Source organism: Rana temporaria, chromosome 11, assembly GCF_905171775.1.
Source record: "Rana temporaria chromosome 11, aRanTem1.1, whole genome shotgun sequence".
Lineage (NCBI taxonomy): Eukaryota > Metazoa > Chordata > Amphibia > Anura > Ranidae > Rana > Rana temporaria.
This window is the reverse complement of record NC_053499.1, coordinates 162,942,273-162,959,720: the sequence shown is the minus strand read 5'-3', so window position 1 is coordinate 162,959,720 and position 17,448 is coordinate 162,942,273. Positions and strand designations below refer to the sequence as shown.

The following is a 17,448-nucleotide window of genomic DNA, read 5'->3' as shown; positions in this document are numbered from 1 at the left end:
ATACAAAGAGGAATCAAGAATCCAGAGTAGAGTTGCCACCTTTTCTTCAAGCCAAACCCCGAACACTTTAGCGGCACAGGGCACATTTTTTTCGTAGTATACACAATAGGATTATAAAAGACCTGGGGCACCTTTGGGTGCCTCAAGGAGAGTGTTAATGCAGCGCGCTGCGGCAAACAGTGGGTGTGGCCAAACTGCTCTTGCTGACATTGTGGCTCCCCCTCAATGATGCCAAACCTGCCCCCAGACAGCGGCCCGCATCTCCCGAATGGCAACAGATTTTTGTGTGACTACCTCAGTTACTTGGGCAGCCACAGCCCAGTCTAAATAATGTGTCCGGGTTTCAGGCAGACTGAAACCCGGACACAAGATCCCAAACCCGAACTGTCCGGGTGATTCCTGGACAGGTGGCAACCCTAATCGAGAGAGAGAGAGAGAGAGAGAGAGAGAGAGAGAGAGAGAGGTTCTGTATACTCCGTCAAGATCCAGAGGAGGTATGTATGGAATCACCCGAGACCTAGGTGAGAAACTCGGATGAGTAGCGGTACATAGACCACAAGGTCCAGGTTAGCGGGAACTGTTTTTCTCTATTTGAGAACAGGCTATTCAAGGTCTCTGATTGAAGTTCCAAGAGAAATTATGTCGGTTATCTTCCGATGGCGAGGTAAGACCATTCTAGCTGTGGATTGGAAATGGCGAAGGACATCTTTTTTAATGGATTTGAAGGATCCAGGAAGAATTGACAGGAGAGCTGCTCCAGGTGAGGGTTGTACGCAGGTTGCCATCAATTTGCGAATAAAGACAGCGGCTGGAGCTGCAGGGCTCGTTCTCATCGCTGGAAAGGTAAGTTAAAGGGGGGCTCTGGGCCTGGGGGGCAGCACAGGAGGTTTTTCACCGGGGAAGTACCGGCAAGGTAAGTACAGGTGGGTGGATTTGTAAAGAAGCCGTCACTTTTCCCTGAATGGTGAACTGCTGATTGCATAAAACATATCTTTTCAAGATATAATTATCTTTTATACCTTCTACCTATTTTTTCCCATCCACGACCTCGATGTTCACCAAAGATAAGACAATATAAAATGTTGTTTTGGCTCCTCCTGCCAAATAAGACAGTCATTAGATATAATTCTCAGTTATATTTGTGACTCATCAGATGAAGAGCGGATCAAAGTTTTCGGGGGCCTCTCATGTAGAAATCCAGAAACTTTTACATATATTATTGTAATTGGAGTTCGCAGTTTTATGGACACCATTCCGCGTCTTATCTACTGATTTGGGTGCAATAAAAGTGCTTCTATGGAGTCTTCATTTCTATAACACAAATGTCATAATAAATGGATGCCGCCGTATTCCAAGTCATAACAATGTATCGGGTTTTGTTCACATGGCGGCTGAAGGATGCGGCTTTGGCTCTGTTACAAAACCCCAAAGAGACAATCAGCTTGAGAAGATCGTCTCCTATCAGTATACAATGTGACCATATTCCCTTTATAGAGGCAATTAGAACATGAAAGTACAAGGGTTATGGTAATAGAGGATGTGTTTGTATCCAAGCGCTGATACAGAGAACATCACCGTGATAAGAACATCATGACCCAACTATTCTCTTTCTTGTAACTGTTTCTACTGTTAGCCTTACCTAATGTGATGTCCAGGCCCGGATTTACTCCATTTGCCCCCCCAAGGCCAGGTCCTTCAATGCCGCCCCCGCCTGCGCAGTATGGGGGGGACTTTTTCGGCGGGACACTGAGAAGCGTTTTTTATCCTCTCACCATCCGCATGACAGGGGGGAACTCCTGTAAAAGTGTCCCCCCTGCACCCACTGCCGCCCCGAGGCCTGGCCTTGTTGGCCTTGTCTGGAATCCGGCCCTGGTAATGTCCACCCAACTCTGGATTTTTTAAAATACAGTAAAACCTCGGATTGTGAGGATAATTGGTTCCAGAAACATGCTTGTAATCCAAAGCACTTGTATATCAAAGCATTTTTTTTTTTTACAGAGTGGACCGTTTCCAGCAGAGATTTCTCCTCCGGATTTGGATCCGATGGCTTGTACTCACCATTGGATCAAAATCCGCGCGGAATTCATCCGCGGTGACGTGTCGCGCCGTCGCCGCGATGATGACGCGGCGACATGCGCGACGCTGGAAGGTAAGTACTTCCACGCATGCGTCGAATCATTACGACGCATGCGAGGGAGGGGAGCGGACGGATTGATCCAGTGAGTCTGTACAGACCACCGGATTAATCCGCTGGACCCGATTCAAGCGGATACATTTCTTAGCATGCTAAGAAATTTATATCCACTTGAAATCGATCGGGCCGAGAAATCTCCGCGGATAAATATCCGCTAGGCCGTACAGACGACCGGATTTATCCGCTGGAACTGATCCGCGGATCAATCCCAGCGGATAGATACGGTCGTCTGTACGGGGCCTTAGAGGCTCCTCTCTTCTTTTTTATATTCAGTTGTGACATGAAGCTACTCTTATATCAAGACATCGCTTGTATATCAAGGCAAATTTTATTAAAACATTTTGATTGTCTTGCAAAACGCTCTCAAACCAAGTTACTCTCAAACCAAGGTTTTACTGTACAGGGGAACCTCGGATTATGAGTATATTCCGTTCCAGGAGAATGCTCGTAATCCAAAGCACTCGCATATCAAAGCGAGTTTCTACATTGAAGTCAATGGAAACGAAAAAAATTTGTTCCGCATAGACTTCAATGGCATGCAATACCGCATGTGACCAGAGGCGAGGGGGGGGGGGCGCCTGAGAGCCTTGGAAACGCACAGAAAGGCCAGAGAACGGCTCGGCTGACCCCAGCAAACCTCAGAAAGGCTTGGGAACAGATTATTTTCAAGTCTTTCCGTACATTTCCGGACAGCGCCGTTCGGCTCTGGCACCCCCCACCTCACACCAAACGTGGTACTGCACACCGCTGTGTCTTGAATCCTGCTCGTTAGGATTTTTAAAAATACAGCGCTTGTATTGAGAGACGCTCGATAACCGCGTTACTCGCAATCCAAGATTCCCCTGTAGTCCCCTAGTTGGGTTGCAATACTCACCTCCCCTCCAGCACTGTCTTCCCAGCAATTTCTTTTCCCTACAAGGTATCCTCAGTCTTCCATAATGAATGATGCCCAAGGAAGGTCATTCCACCCGGAAGACACGAGACACTATGTCCTCCATCTTCCATGTGACCCATCATGTTTGCACCACTCTCTGCTTTACCCACATTTTGGGAAATGATCGACCTCAGAGATAAAATGCGCCAATTCTAATAATGCACAGCTGAGGCTATCAACCACCCGCTGCTGTGTGATTGGGGGCAGCGGGCATCTCCTGGGAATGTCTGCTGTTTGCATACCAGGGATCCTCAAACTACGGCCCTCCAGCTGTTGTGGAACTACACATCCCATGAGGCATTGGAACACACTGACATTCACAGACATGACTAGGCATGATGGGAATTGTAGTTCCTGAACAACTGGAGGGCCGTAGATTGAAGACCCATGGCATAGACCATTTCGGGAACTACAATTCCCATCATGCCTAGTCATGTCTGTGAATGTCAGAGTTTTACAATGCCTCATGGGATGTGTAGTTCCACAACAGCTGGAGGGCCGTAGTTTGAGAATCCCTGGCCTAGACTGTCGGAAGGGACACACATTTTTATTTCAATTGCTGAGATTAGATCCAACCTAAGAAGAAAAGCTGGGATCCCATAATGCAATGGGAGTGTTCCCTACTTTGACCCTGAATAAGCTGTGCTGCCAGTGTAATGAAGGGAACAGAGAGGCCTAAAGGGGTGACCCACAACGACTCAACAAACACCAGGCCACGCGCCCAACCAGTGCCGGACAGTGGCAAACAGTAGACCTGATTCTGATTGGCCGGATTGAGGATCAGTGTTACAACAGCCTCTGGCTCTAATCAGGAGCTTCAAGAACCCCCCCCCCCCCACTGTAATTCACGTGGAAATAGGGGCTCTCACACTCAGGGCCGCCGTCAGGGGGGAACAGAAACCACGTTTCAACAATCTGCAGAAAAAGACAAGGGAAGAGGCCAGGGGTGTAGGGAGGGGGTGGCTAGCCGTGGCTGAACCCCCAAATGTGACCCCCGTAAAGCCCAGAGTCTCACGGTGGCAGGACTGGGGGTGCTACATTTTACCTTCTGATCATTAAGGTTCTTTGTCACTATATTATGGTTATTGGAATTGTGTTGTTATAATATTGCACATGCCTACAGCAGAGTCGGTATAGATATACACTTATCATCATATTAATATTTATTTATCACATTGAATATTAGTTCACCTACTAACAGTTCACTAAAGGACCCTAGTTTAGGAATCCCATTCCCCTACCTATTCTTAGGGGTACAGAGGCGTAGGCAGCGCCATTACCCCCTTTCCACACTTTTTTCACTTTTCATTATCCTCCTAGAGGGATTGTTTTTAGGGGGGGCAGCAGCCTTTGGCGTACAAATTTGGTCCTAAGCGCAGGATTTATCTATTTTTATATGTATTCAGTTGTAGTATATGTAGTCGGTTGTAGTATATGTAGTCTAGTATATGCAGTCGGTTGTAGTTTATGTAGTCGGTTGTAGTTTATGTAGTCTAGTATATGCAGTCGGTTGTAGTTTATGTAGTCCGGTCTTTTTTAGACCCCATATAATATACAATGACATAAAACACTCACTCTGTGTCCTCGGGGACCTCGCTGTGGATGTTCTTCACCTCGGTTGTAGTTTATGTAGTCTAGTATATGTAGTCGGTTGTAGTATATGTAGTTGGTTGTAGTTTATGTAGTGTAGTATATGTAGTCTAGTATATGTAGTCGTTGTAGTTTATGTAGTGTAGTATATGTAGTCTAGTATATGTAGTCGTTGTAGTTTATGTAGTCCTCGCTGTGGATGTTCTTCACCTCGGTTGTAGTATATGTAGTCGGTTGTAGTTTATGTAGTCCTCGCTGTGGATGTTCTTCACCTCGGTTGTAGTTTATGTAGTCGGTTGTAGTTTATGTAGTCCTTGCTGTGGATGTTCTTCACCTCGGTTGTAGTATATGTAGTCGGTTGTAGTTTATGTAGTCCTTGCTGTGGATGTTCTTCACCTCGGTTGTAGTATATGTAGTCGGTTGTAGTTTATGTAGTCCTCGCTGTGGATGTTCTTCACCTCGGTTGTAGTTTATGTAGTCCTTGCTGTGGATGTTCTTCACCTCGGTTGTAGTTTATGTAGTCCTCGCTGTGGATGTTCTTCACCTCGGTTGTAGTTTATGTAGTCCTCGCTGTGGATGTTCTTCACCTCGGTTGTAGTTTATGTAGTCCTCGCTGTGGATGTTCTTCACCTCGGTTGTAGTATATGTAGTCTAGTATATGTAGTCGGTTGTAGTTTATGTAGTCCTTGCTGTGGATGTTCTTCACCTTGGTTGCTCTTCTACTCTCCCTAGTTGCCCGATATTTATAATTCTTTGGTCTCTGGACCAATGAGGACGGGCGAGGAGACAGAGAGACTCTCATCCATGCCTTGTACAGAGCGTGACGTCTGTGAGGATCTGCGGGTTTTACTAGGAGGTACCTACCTCTCTCCTCTCCAAGGTGCTGGATGGGAGACTATTTTGCTCAATGAAGCTCAGAATTTTTTTGGCAAGTGTGAAAAGATTTCATTGTGTGTCATGTTGTGAAATGCGGCGCCGCCACCCCTGGGAAGAGTCCTGTTAACTGTTGGTGTGACTTGAGTGTGAGGCCCGCGTCACCCGGAGAAGTGTGAACAGAGAGCTTCGTGGAAGCTTTTAGAGTACCATTCAGCTCCAGTTTGTAAATGTTAAGCGCAGATTTTAATGGGAGTGCTGATTGTCACTATAAACAAGCTGCTAGCAGAATTCAGCACTTCTTGAAGCTTATTGTAAGCCCGATAAAGCCTGCTAGCAGCTTGTATAAAGTGGCAATCAGCACCTCCCATTAGGAACTGTGTTCAACATTTCCAAACTGGCACTGAATGGTACTTTATAGATTCTGGGACGGATTCAGGTAGATCCGCGCATTGTTACGGCGGCGCAGCGTATCGTATTTACACTACGCCGCCGTAAGTCAGAGAGGCAAGTGCTGTATTCACAAAGCACTTGCCTCCTAAGTTACGGCGGCGTAGCGTAAATCGGCCGGCGTAAGCGCGCCTAATTCAAATGAGGATGTGGGGGGCGTGTTTTATGTAAATTACTTGTGACCCAACGTGATTGACGTTTTTCCCGAACGGCGCATGCGCCGCCCATGGAATTTCCCAGTGTGCATTGCTCCAAAGTACGCCGCAAGGACGTCATTGGTTTCGACGTGAACGTAAATTACGTCCAGCCCCATTCACGGACGAGTTACACAAACAACGCAAAATTTTCAAATTTCGACGCGGGAAGGACGGCCATACTTAACATTGTTACGCCACCTAGGGGGCAGCTTTATCTTTACGCGGCGTATCTCTTACGGAAGCGGTGTATCTTTACTGCGACGGGCAAACGTACGTTCGTGAATCGGCGTATCTAGTCATTTACATATTCTACGCCGAAAACAACGGAAGCGCCACCTAGCGGCCAGCCGTAAAATTGCAATCTAAGATACGACGGCCGCAGGATAGGTTTAAGTCTATCTCAGTTTGAGAATACACTTAAACTTACGACAGCGCAGATTCCGAGTTACGTCGGCTTACTACTGATACGCCGGCGTAACTCTTTATGAATCCGGCCCTCTGTTCACACGTTCTTCAAATCCTGTGAGGAGGGATCAGGGGGGCAGGCCCAAGTTGCGCTGTGTGTGTCTATGGCTGCACACAGCCTGGCTCAGGAGTGAGTTTGCAGATCTGCCCCCCAGTTGGTTATGGTTGAGAAGAGGCGGGGATTCGATACCAGGTAAGTATAACACGCTCTATTGGATGAGATGTGGTGAGTATGGAGGCCATGATTGGAGGACAGGGACCTCATTGTCCAGCGGTGAGATGATTGGAGCTTTGTGACATGGTGACATTATCCTGCTGGGAGGAGCCATCAGAAGATGGGGGAGGGGCACTGTAGTCATAATGGGGTGGACATGGTCACCAACGTGGCGATTAACTACTTGGTGCCGAAAGACGGCTACAGCGCGGGCTTAAACTGCCGCCAGGGAATACGTGGACGTCCTCCTGTTCTCGTGCTGCCCGGGTGCCCCCTGGGGAGGGCGGGCGGCGTGCTCTGGGATCTCTGTGTCCTTGGGACTCGGCTGATCACAGATCGGGGTAAAGGGCCAATCACAGCGGGCCCTTTACCACGTGATCAGCCAATGACAGCTGATCACAGAAGTAAACAGAAGCCGGTTATCGTTTTTTTCCTCCTCACACTGACTGCATGAAGAAAAGAAGAAAGTCATTAACCGGCTTCTGTTAGAGGGACATCAATCCCACACGGTGCCCATCAGTGCTGCCTATCAGTGCCCCCCTGGAGTGCCCGTCAGTCTCGCTATCTCATCTGTGCCCATCAGTGTCACCTATCAGAGCTCATCAGTGCAGCCTCAGCAGTGCCCATCAGTGCTGCCTATCAGAGCTCATCAGTGCTGCCTATCAGAGCCCATCAGTGCTGCCTATCAGAGCCTATCAGTGCCCATCAGTGCAGCCTATCAGTGCCCATCAGTGCAGCCTATCAGTGCCCATCAGTGCAGCTTATCAGTGCCCATCAGTGTAGCCTATCAGTGCCCATCAATGCCAATCCGTGCCACCTATCAGAGCCCATCAGTGTAGCCCATTCTCCTCTGACCTCTGATATCCACAAGGTATTTTCCTCCACACAACTGCCGCTCACTGGATATTTTCTCTTTTCCCCACCATTCTCTGTAATCCCGAGAGATGGTTGTGTGTGAAAATCCCGGAAATACTCAGACTGTCCCCGTCTGCCGCCAACAACCATGAGCCACGTTCAAAGTCACTTCTATCCCCTTTCTTCCCCATTCTGATCCAGCAAGTCGTCTTCACCACGTCTAGATGCCTAAAAGCATTGGCCCAGATTCAGAGAGCAATTGCGTCTGCGTAACCATAGTTACGCAGCGCAATTGCTTACTTGCCCCGGCGTCTCGAATGCTCCTGATTCAGGAACCTCGATACGCCGACTGCAGCCTAAGATATGACTGGCATAAGGCTCTTATGCCCTCATATCTTAGGCTGCATTCTTACGATGGTCGCTAGGTGGCGTTCCCGTAGTGGTCAGCGTATAGTATGCAAATTGCATACTCACGCCGATTCACAACCGTACGCGAGCCCTGCGTACGCAGTTTACGTCATTTGCGTACGTCGGTTTTTGCGTAAGGCTGCTCCTGCTAATAGCAGGGGCAGCCAATGCTACGTATACCCGTCGTTCCCGCGTCGCCAAGTTTAAATTTTACGTTGTTTGCGTAAGTGAATGGTGAATGGCGCTGGACGCCATTCACGTTCACTTTGAAGCAAATGACGTCCTTGCGACGTCATTTACCGCAATGCACGTCGGGAAAGTTTCCCAACGGAGCATGCGCACTACGCTCGGCGTGGGAACGCGCCTAATTTAAATGATCCACGCCCCCTACGGGATCATTTAAATTACGCGCCCTTACGCCGGGCAGTTTTCCGGAGCGCACACGCAATTTACGGAGCTACTGCTCCGTGAATCAAGCGTAGCGCAGGAAATTTACGGAGGCGCAGAGGCAAAACGGTGCGCTGCGCCTCCGTAAAAAATGTGCAAAGCTACCTGAATCTGGGCCATTGAGTTGCTGCCGTGTGATTGGCTGAGTAGCAATTTGTGTTACCGAGCGATGGCCAGTGATTGTATGCTGAGTCCCCATTTGATAAGCAGGCGTTCCCTCTAGTGAAGGGTTAATAGGAGGGGAGATCTCCTGACCTCAGGTGTTGTCTATAGGAAGATATTGGAGGAGCGGATCCCTCAGATCTCAGGTGTTGTCTATAGGAAGATATTGGAGGAGCAGATCTCCTGATCTCAGGTGTTGTCTATAGGAAGATATTGGAGGAGCGGATCCCTCAGATCTCAGGTGTTGTCTATAGGAAGATATTGGAGGAGCGGATCCCTCAGATCTCAGGTGTTGTCTTTGGGAAGATATTGGAGGAGCAGATCTCCTGACCTCAGGTGTTGTCTATGGGAAGATATTGGAGGAGCGGATCCCTCAGATCTCAGGTGTTGTCTATAGGAAGATATTGGAGGAGCGGATCCCTCAGATCTCAGGTGTTGTCTATAGGAAGATATTGGAGGAGCAGATCTCCTGATCTCAGGTGTTGTCTATGGGAAGATATTGGAGGAGCGGATCCCTCAGATCTCAGGTGTTGTCTATAGGAAGATATTGGAGGAGCGGATCCCTCAGATCTCAGGTGTTGTCTATAGGAAGATATTGGAGGAGCAGATCTCCTGATCTCAGGTGTTGTCTATAGGAAGATATTGGAGGAGCGGATCCCTCAGATCTCAGGTGTTGTCTTTGGGAAGATATTGGAGGAGCAGATCTCCTGACCTCAGGTGTTGTCTATAGGAAGATATTGGAGGAGCGGATCCCTCAGATCTCAGGTGTTGTCTATAGGAAGATATTGGAGGAGCGGATCCCTCAGATCTCAGGTGTTGTCTATAGGAAGATATTGGAGGAGCAGATCTCCTGATCTCAGGTGTTGTCTATGGGAAGATATTGGAGGAGCGGATCCCTCAGATCTCAGGTGTTGTCTATAGGAAGATATTGGAGGAGCGGATCACTCAGATCTCAGGTGTTGTCTATAGGAAGATATTGGAGGAGCGGATCCCTCAGATCTCAGGTGTTGTCTATAGGAAGATATTGGAGGAGCGGATCCCTCAGATCTCAGGTGTTGTCTATAGGAAGATATTGGAGGAGCGGATCACTCAGATCTCAGGTGTTGTCTATAGGAAGATATTGGAGGAGCGGATCCCTCTGATCTCAGGTGTTGTCTATGGGAAGATATTGGAGGAGCGGATCCCTCAGATCTCCATTTCATGGTGCAGGTTGGTCCAGGAGGGCGGAAGTTGCTCTATTATTGGCTTCTTGTTCTCTGACCCCCTTTGTATTGTATGTTGGGCAGTTTGGTGTTTTTTTTGGGGGGTCCAGCTGGTTACTTGTATAGATAACTATTTTTACATGCTGGTGCTTTCCACCCTTCTAAACTTTGACCCAGATATTCACAAAGCACCTACGCCGACGTATAACAAGTTACGCTGACGTAAGTGCCAATGTGCGCCGTCGTATGTGTGCGGCAGATTCACAAACTTATATGTGCCTAAAAACAGGCTACACCCCGCTGACGTAGCTTGCACACGCCGGCGTAGGGTGGGCGCACATTTAGGCTGGGTGCATGGTGCCGCTCCCATTGATTAGCCATGCAAATACGCTGATTCACAAACATGCGTGTGCCCGGCGCAGGCTACGCGAGATGCGCGTAAGTTGTACGTCCGGCGTAAAGTTATTCCCCATAAAGGAGGCGCAACCCGGCAGCAGACATGCTCAGGTCTGCACCAGGGAACACAAGCCGGCGTATTGTGCGTTGGACGTGTGTCTGGCTGGGCGTACGTTATGTGGACGGCGTACGCGGTGATCCGGTGCAGCTTAGGCAGTTGTGCCGGCGTGGTTATGAGCAGGCGCAGGGGGGTGTGCTGTGCATGCGTCCACGGCGCATGCACAGTTCGTGGATATGTACCTGTCTGGCGCTCGGCCCATCATTTGCATGGGGTCACGCTTCATTTGCATGGGGTCACGCCAACTTCCACCTACTCCGGCGTACGCCTTCGAAACCCACGCCACGCTGGCGCAGCGTTGGGAGCACTGGCTTGCTGAATGCAATGCTTGCCTCTCTGTGCTGCGTTGGCGTGGCGTACGGTGGCGTAATGTGCGCCTTGCTCTCTGTGAATCTGTGCCATGGTGTGTGTGTGTGTGTGGCTCTGATCGCTGTATAAATGTGAATGGTTCCAAAATAGTGTCAAAAGTGTCCGATGTGTCCGCCGCAATATCGCAGTCTTGACAAAAATCACAGCTAACCACCGTTACTAGTAATAATAATAATAATAATGATATAATAAAAAAATTCATAAATATATCCCCCTATTTTGTAGACGCTATAACTTTTGCGCAAACCAATCAATCTACACTTATTGCAATTTATTTATTTTCTTACCAAAAATATGTGGAAGAATACGTATCGGCCTAAACTGAAAAAAAAAAAATTGGGGATATTTATTATAGCAAAAAGTAAAAAATGATTGTGGTGGTGTGTTTTTTGTTTTTTTAAATTGTTGCTCTATTTTTGTTTATAGCGCAAAAAATAAAAACCGCAGAGGTGATCAAATACCACCAAAAGAAATCTCTATTTGTGGGGGGGAAAATGGACGGCAATTTTGGTTTGGGTGCCACGTCGCACGACCGCGCAATTGTCATTCAAAGTGTGACATCGCTGAAAATTGACCTAGGCAGGAAGGGGGTGAAAATGCCCCCCAGAAAGAGGAGAAGGGGGCCGGACCACACCTGATCTTTTACAGGAATAGGAGAAGGGGGCCGGACCACACCGGACTTTTACAGGAAGAGAAGGGGGCCGGACCACACCGGACTTTTACAGGAAGAGAAGGGGGCCGGACCACACCGGACTTTTACAGGAATAGGAGAAGGGGGCCGGACCACACCGGACTTTTACAGGAAGAGAAGGGGGCCGGACCACACCTGACTTTTACAGGAATAGGAGAAGGGGGCCGGACCACACCGGACTTTTACAGGAAGAGAAGGGGGCCGGACCACACCTGACTTTTACAGGAGGAGGAGAAGGGGGCCGGACCACACCTGACTTTTACAGGAGGAGGAGAAGGGGGCCGGACCACACCTGACTTTTACAGGAGGAGGAGAAGGGGGCCGGACCACACCTGACTTTTACAGGAGGAGGAGAAGGGGGCCGGACCACACCTGACTTTTACAGGAGGAGGAGAAGGGGGCCGGACCACACCTGACTTTTACAGGAGGAGGAGAAGGGGGCCGGACCACGCCTGACTTTTACAGGAAGAGGAGAAGGGGGCCGGACCACACCTGACTTTTACAGGAGAAGGGGGCGGGCCACACCTGACTTTTACAGGAAGAGGAGAAGGAGGCCGACCACACCTGACTTTTACAGGAGGAGGAGAAGGGGGCCGGACCACACCTGACTTTTACAGGAAGAGGAGAAGGGGGCCGGACCACACCGGACTTTTACAGGAAGAGGAGAAGGGGGCCGGACCACACCGGACTTTTACAGGAAGAGGAGAAAGGGGCCGGACCACACCTGACTTTTACAGGAAGAAGAGAAGGGGGCCGGACCACACCTGACTTTTACAGGAAGAGGAGAAGGGGGCCGGACCACACCTGACTTTTACAGGAGGAGGAGAAGGGGGTCTGACCCAGCCTGACTTTTACAGGAAGAGGAGAAGGGGGGCCGGACCACACCTGACTTTTACAGGAGGAGGAGGAGAAGGGGGCCGGACCACACCTGACTTTTACAGGAAGAGGAGAAGGGGGCCGGACCACACCTGACTTTTACAGGAGGAGGAGAAGGGGGCTGGACCACACCTGACTTTTACAGGAGGAGGAGAAGGGGGCTGGACCACACCTGACTTTTACAGGAAGAGGAGAAGGGGGCCGGACCACACCTGACTTTTACAGGAATAGGAGAAGGGGGCCGGACCACACCTGACTTTTACAGGAAGAGGAGAAGGGGGCCGGACCACACCTGACCTTTTACAGGAAGAGGAGAAGGAGGCCGGACCACACCTGACTTTTACAGGAAGAGGAGAAGGGGGCCGGACCACACCTGACTTTTTACAGGCGGAGGAGAAGGGGGCCGGACCACACCTGACTTTTACAGGAGGAGGAGAAGGGGGCCGGACCACACCTGACCTTTTACAGGAGGAGGAGAAGGGGGCCGGACCACACCTGACTTTTACAGGAGGAGGAGAAGGGGGCCGGACCACACCTGACCTTTTACAGGAGGAGGAGAAGGGGGCCGGACCACACCTGATCTTTTACAGGAAGAGGAGAAGGGGGCCGGACCACACCTGACTTTTACAGGAAGAGGAGAAGGGGGCCGGACCACACCTGACCTTTACAGGAAGAGGAGAAGCCGGACCACACCTGACTTTTACAGGAAGAGGAGGAGGGGGCCGGACCACACCTGACCTTTACAGGAAGAGGAGAAGGGGGCCGGACCACACCTGCCTTTTACAGGAGGAGGAGAAGGGGGCCGGACCACACCTGCCTTTTACAGGAGGAGGAGAAGGGGGCCGGACCACACCTGACTTTTACAGGCGGAGGAGAAGGGGGCCGGACCACACCGGACTTTTACAGGAAGAGAAGGGGGCCGGACCACACCTGACTTTTACAGGAAGAGGAGAAGGGGGCCGGACCACACCTGCCTTTTACAGGAGGAGGAGAAGGGGGCCGGACCACACCGGACTTTTACAGGAAGAGGAGAAGGGGGCCGGACCACACCGGACTTTTACAGGAAGAGGAGAAGGGGGCCGGACCACACCGGACTTTTACAGGAAGAGAAGGGGGCCGGACCACACCTGACTTTTACAGGAGGAGGAGAAGGGGGCCGGACCACACCTGACTTTTACAGGAGGAGGAGAAGGGGGCCGGACCACACCTGACTTTTACAGGAGGAGGAGAAGGGGGCCGGACCACACCTGACTTTTACAGGAGGAGGAGAAGGGGGCCGGACCACGCCTGACTTTTACAGGAAGAGGAGAAGGGGGCCGGACCACACCTGACTTTTACAGGAGGAGGAGAAGGGGGCGGGCCACACCTGACTTTTACAGGAAGAGGAGAAGGAGGCCGACCACACCTGACTTTTACAGGAGGAGGAGAATGGGGCCGGACCACACCTGACTTTTACAGGAAGAGGAGAAGGGGGCCGGACCACACCGGACTTTTACAGGAAGAGGAGAAGGGGGCCGGACCACACCGGACTTTTACAGGAAGAGGAGAAGGGGGGCCGGACCACACCTGACTTTTACAGGAGGAGGAGAAGGGGGCTGGACCACACCTGACTTTTACAGGAGGAGGAGAAGGGGGCTGGACCACACCTGACTTTTACAGGAAGAGGAGAAGGGGGCCGGACCACACCTGACTTTTACAGGAAGAGGAGAAGGGGGCCGGACCACACCTGACTTTTACAGGAGGAGGAGAAAGGGGCCGGACCACACCTGACCTTTTACAGGAAGAGAAGAAGGAGGCCAGACCACACCTGACTTTTACAGGAGGAGGAGAAGGAGGCCGGACCACACCTGACTTTTACAGGAAGAAGAGAAGGGGGCCGGACCACACCGGACTTTTACAGGAAGAGGACAAGGGGGCCGGACCACACCTGACTTTTACAGGAAAAGTCAAGATTTGCATAAAACTTCAGCTGTCTGCCTGTCTGTGCGGTTTTCACTGAAGACCACCTCTGCTTATGATTTCTTCCTCATTCGCTCGGTTTGAATCGCCAATATATGAAAAAAAATATTTATTCAAAAAAATGACTCCGCCTTCTTCTGGACGGTTCTCGGAGCTCCTTTTTCCTGGCAGTGACCTTCGTGTTCTTAAACCTCCCAGTTTATTAGATGTTTGTTCAGCGATAAAGTGAAGAGCTTAGAGATGGATAAATAAATGCTGCTGTATGGAGACCATTGTCCTGACCCGACTCTATGAATCCTGACAAATCGGAACAAAAGGTCTCCAAAGTGACGACAAAGAGCCATTATACCAGCAAGTAAGACTTTTATCCTCCTATATATATTAAAGTGACCCTGTCACCACAAGGTCTGTCCCAATAGTGCGGTCACTTGCCGACTTGGCGCCATCCACAGGCAGACTCGCTCTTCAATAGGACACAGAAGTTGAATCCAATGCATTTCTAATTTATTATAGATAATTATATGGCGGCGGCAACAATTTGCGCAGTTCTTCACATATGTATTGTACATCAAAGGTTCTGGGCAGTAAAGGGCCAAAATAGGCACCACATCCCGATATTTTTATATATATATATATTATATACAGTGGGGCAGATCCTCAAAGAAATTACGCGGCGTATCTCTTGATATGCCGCGTAATTTCGAATTTTGCGCATCGTATCTTTGTTTTGGTATCCACAAAACAAGATACGACGGCATCTGGGTTAGATCCGACAAGCGTACGTCTTCGTACGCCGTCGGATCTTAGATGCAATTTTTCGCCGTCCGCTAGGTGGCGTTCACGTCGTAATCCGCGTCGAGTATGCAAATTAGCTATTTCCCACGATCCCCGAACGTACGGCCGGCCGTCGCATTTTTTTACGTCGTTTCCGTTCGGCTTTTTCCGGTGTATAGTTAAAGCTGCTATCTGGTGGCGTACTCAATGTTAAGTATGGCCGTCGTTCCCGCGTCAAATTTTAAAAATGTTACGTCGTTTGCGTAAGACGTCCGTGAATGGGGCTGGACGCCATTTACGTTCACGTTGAAAACAATGCCGTCCTTGCGACGTCATTTGGAGCAATGCACCCTTAGGAGTTTTTACGGACGGCGCATGCGCAGTTCGTTCGGCGCTGGGACGCGCTTCATTTAAATGAAACACGCCCCCTACCCGCCCAATTTGAATTCCGCCGCGAGAGATGCACTACGCCGCCGTAACTTACGGGGCGAATTCGTTGAGGATTCAAACCAAAGCCAGGTAAGTTACAGCAGCATAGCGCATCTTACATCTGCGCCGGGCGCAGTCTATGTATGTGGATCTGCCCCAGTGTGTGTGTGTGTGTGTGTGTATATATATATATATATATATATATATATATATATATATATATATATATAAATGGAAAAAATGCGGGACTTTTAAGGTGCTACAAATAAAGTTACTACACATTACAATAGATAAAATGTAAACATATTTTATGTTGTAACAATTTAAAATTGATAAAAATTTATCGTAACATGCGATTCATACAACTGTGCAGCCACTTTAGCTCTACATGTTTCACCCCAATTAACTTCCTCAGGAGAATTAAGAGTGCTTCATGAAGTAGCATACTATAAGTGAAGAACGTGAATACATTACATTCTACTCCATTTCTATATTTTTGTACATGCCGGCATGTTATTTATAAATGTTGAAGTAAGAGATGGGCCTACAGGATGCTTAAAAGGGTTGGAAAGGTACAATTTTATTTTATTTTTTCCCCTAAATAGCTTCCTTTCCCTTAGTGCAGTCCTCCTTCACTTACCTCAGTGCCGTCCTCCTTCACTTACCTCAGTGCCGTCCTCCTTCACTTACCTCAGTGCCGTCCTTCACTTACCTCAGTGCCGTCCTCCTTCACTTACCTCATTGCAGTCCTCCTTCACTTACCTCATCCTTCCATTTTGCTTTTAAATGTTCTTATTTCTTCTGAGAAATCCTCACTTCCTGTTCTTCTGTCTGTAACTCCACACAGTAATGCAAGGCTTTCTCCCTGGTGTGGAGTGTCGTGCTCGCCCCCTCCCTTGGACTGCAGGAGAGTCGGGACGCTCTCTACGTTGCAGATAGAGAAAGGAGCTGTGTGTTAGTGGGCGTCCTGACTCTCCTGTAGCTTCGGGGGGTGGGGGGCTGTCCCAGCAAATCCGGGACAGTTGGCAATTATGATGTAATACAGGATTGTCATGGGGCAATGCCCAGGGATGGCCATGCATTAAGAAGGCCCTGAGCGTGGGTGACGCTTGAGGGAGATGCCACCTTTTTTACTTGGTTGCTGTCTCTGTGTTGATGATCTTGGTTGCTGTCTCTTTGTTGATGATCTTGGTTGCTGTCTCTTTGTTGATGATCTTGGTTGCTGTCTCTTTGTTGATGATCTTGGTTGCTGTCTCTTTGTTGATGATCTTGGTTGCTGTCTCTTTGTTGATGATCTTGGTTGCTGTCTCTTTGTTGATGATCCTGGTTGCTGTCTCTTTGTTGATGATCCTGGTTGCTGTCTCTCTGTTGATGATCTTGGTTGCTGTCTCTCTGTTGATGATCTTGGTTGCTGTCTGTCTGTTGATGATCTTGGTTGCTGTCTCTCTGTTGATGATCTTGGTTGCTGTCTCTTTGTTGATGATCTTGGTTGCTGTCTGTGTTGATGATCTTGGTTGCTGTCTCTCTGTTGATGATCTTGGTTGCTGTCTCTTTGTTGATGATCTTGGTTGCTGTCTTTGTTGATGATCTTGGTTGCTGTCTCTTTGTTGATGATCTTGGTTGCTGTCTCTTTGTTGATGATCTTGGTTGCTGTCTCTTTGTTGATGATCTTGGTTGCTGTCTCTTTGTTGATGATCTTGGTTGCTGTCTCTTTGTTGATGATCTTGGTTGCTGTCTCTTTGTTGATGATCTTGGTTGCTGTCTCTGTTGATGATCTTGGTTGCTGTCTCTTTGTTGCTGTCCTTGGTTGCTGTCTCTTTGTTGCTGTTCTTGGTTGCTGTCTCT

At 49.1% G+C, this 17,448-nt stretch overlaps 1 protein-coding gene and 1 long non-coding RNA gene across 6 annotated transcripts in view; both read left to right on the top strand.

Moving 5' to 3' along the window:
* Positions 1-8,941: 8,941 nt before the first annotated feature.
* On the top strand, positions 8,942-9,631 carry LOC120917977. Its single transcript, XR_005744252.1, has 3 exons — positions 8,942-9,078; positions 9,126-9,221; positions 9,269-9,631. It is a non-coding gene; the product is annotated as an uncharacterized LOC120917977 (long non-coding RNA).
* Positions 9,632-9,649: 18 nt separating this feature from the next.
* LOC120917976 (sulfotransferase 2B1-like) overlaps positions 9,650-17,448 on the top strand; it is a 29,795-nt gene continuing 21,996 nt past the window's right edge. For all 5 annotated transcript variants that reach the window (XM_040329630.1, XM_040329625.1, XM_040329629.1 and 2 more), the window contains exon 1: positions 9,650-9,998. The gene's annotated coding sequence lies outside the window, so the exon portion shown is untranslated. The remainder of the gene's footprint in view (positions 9,999-17,448) is intronic.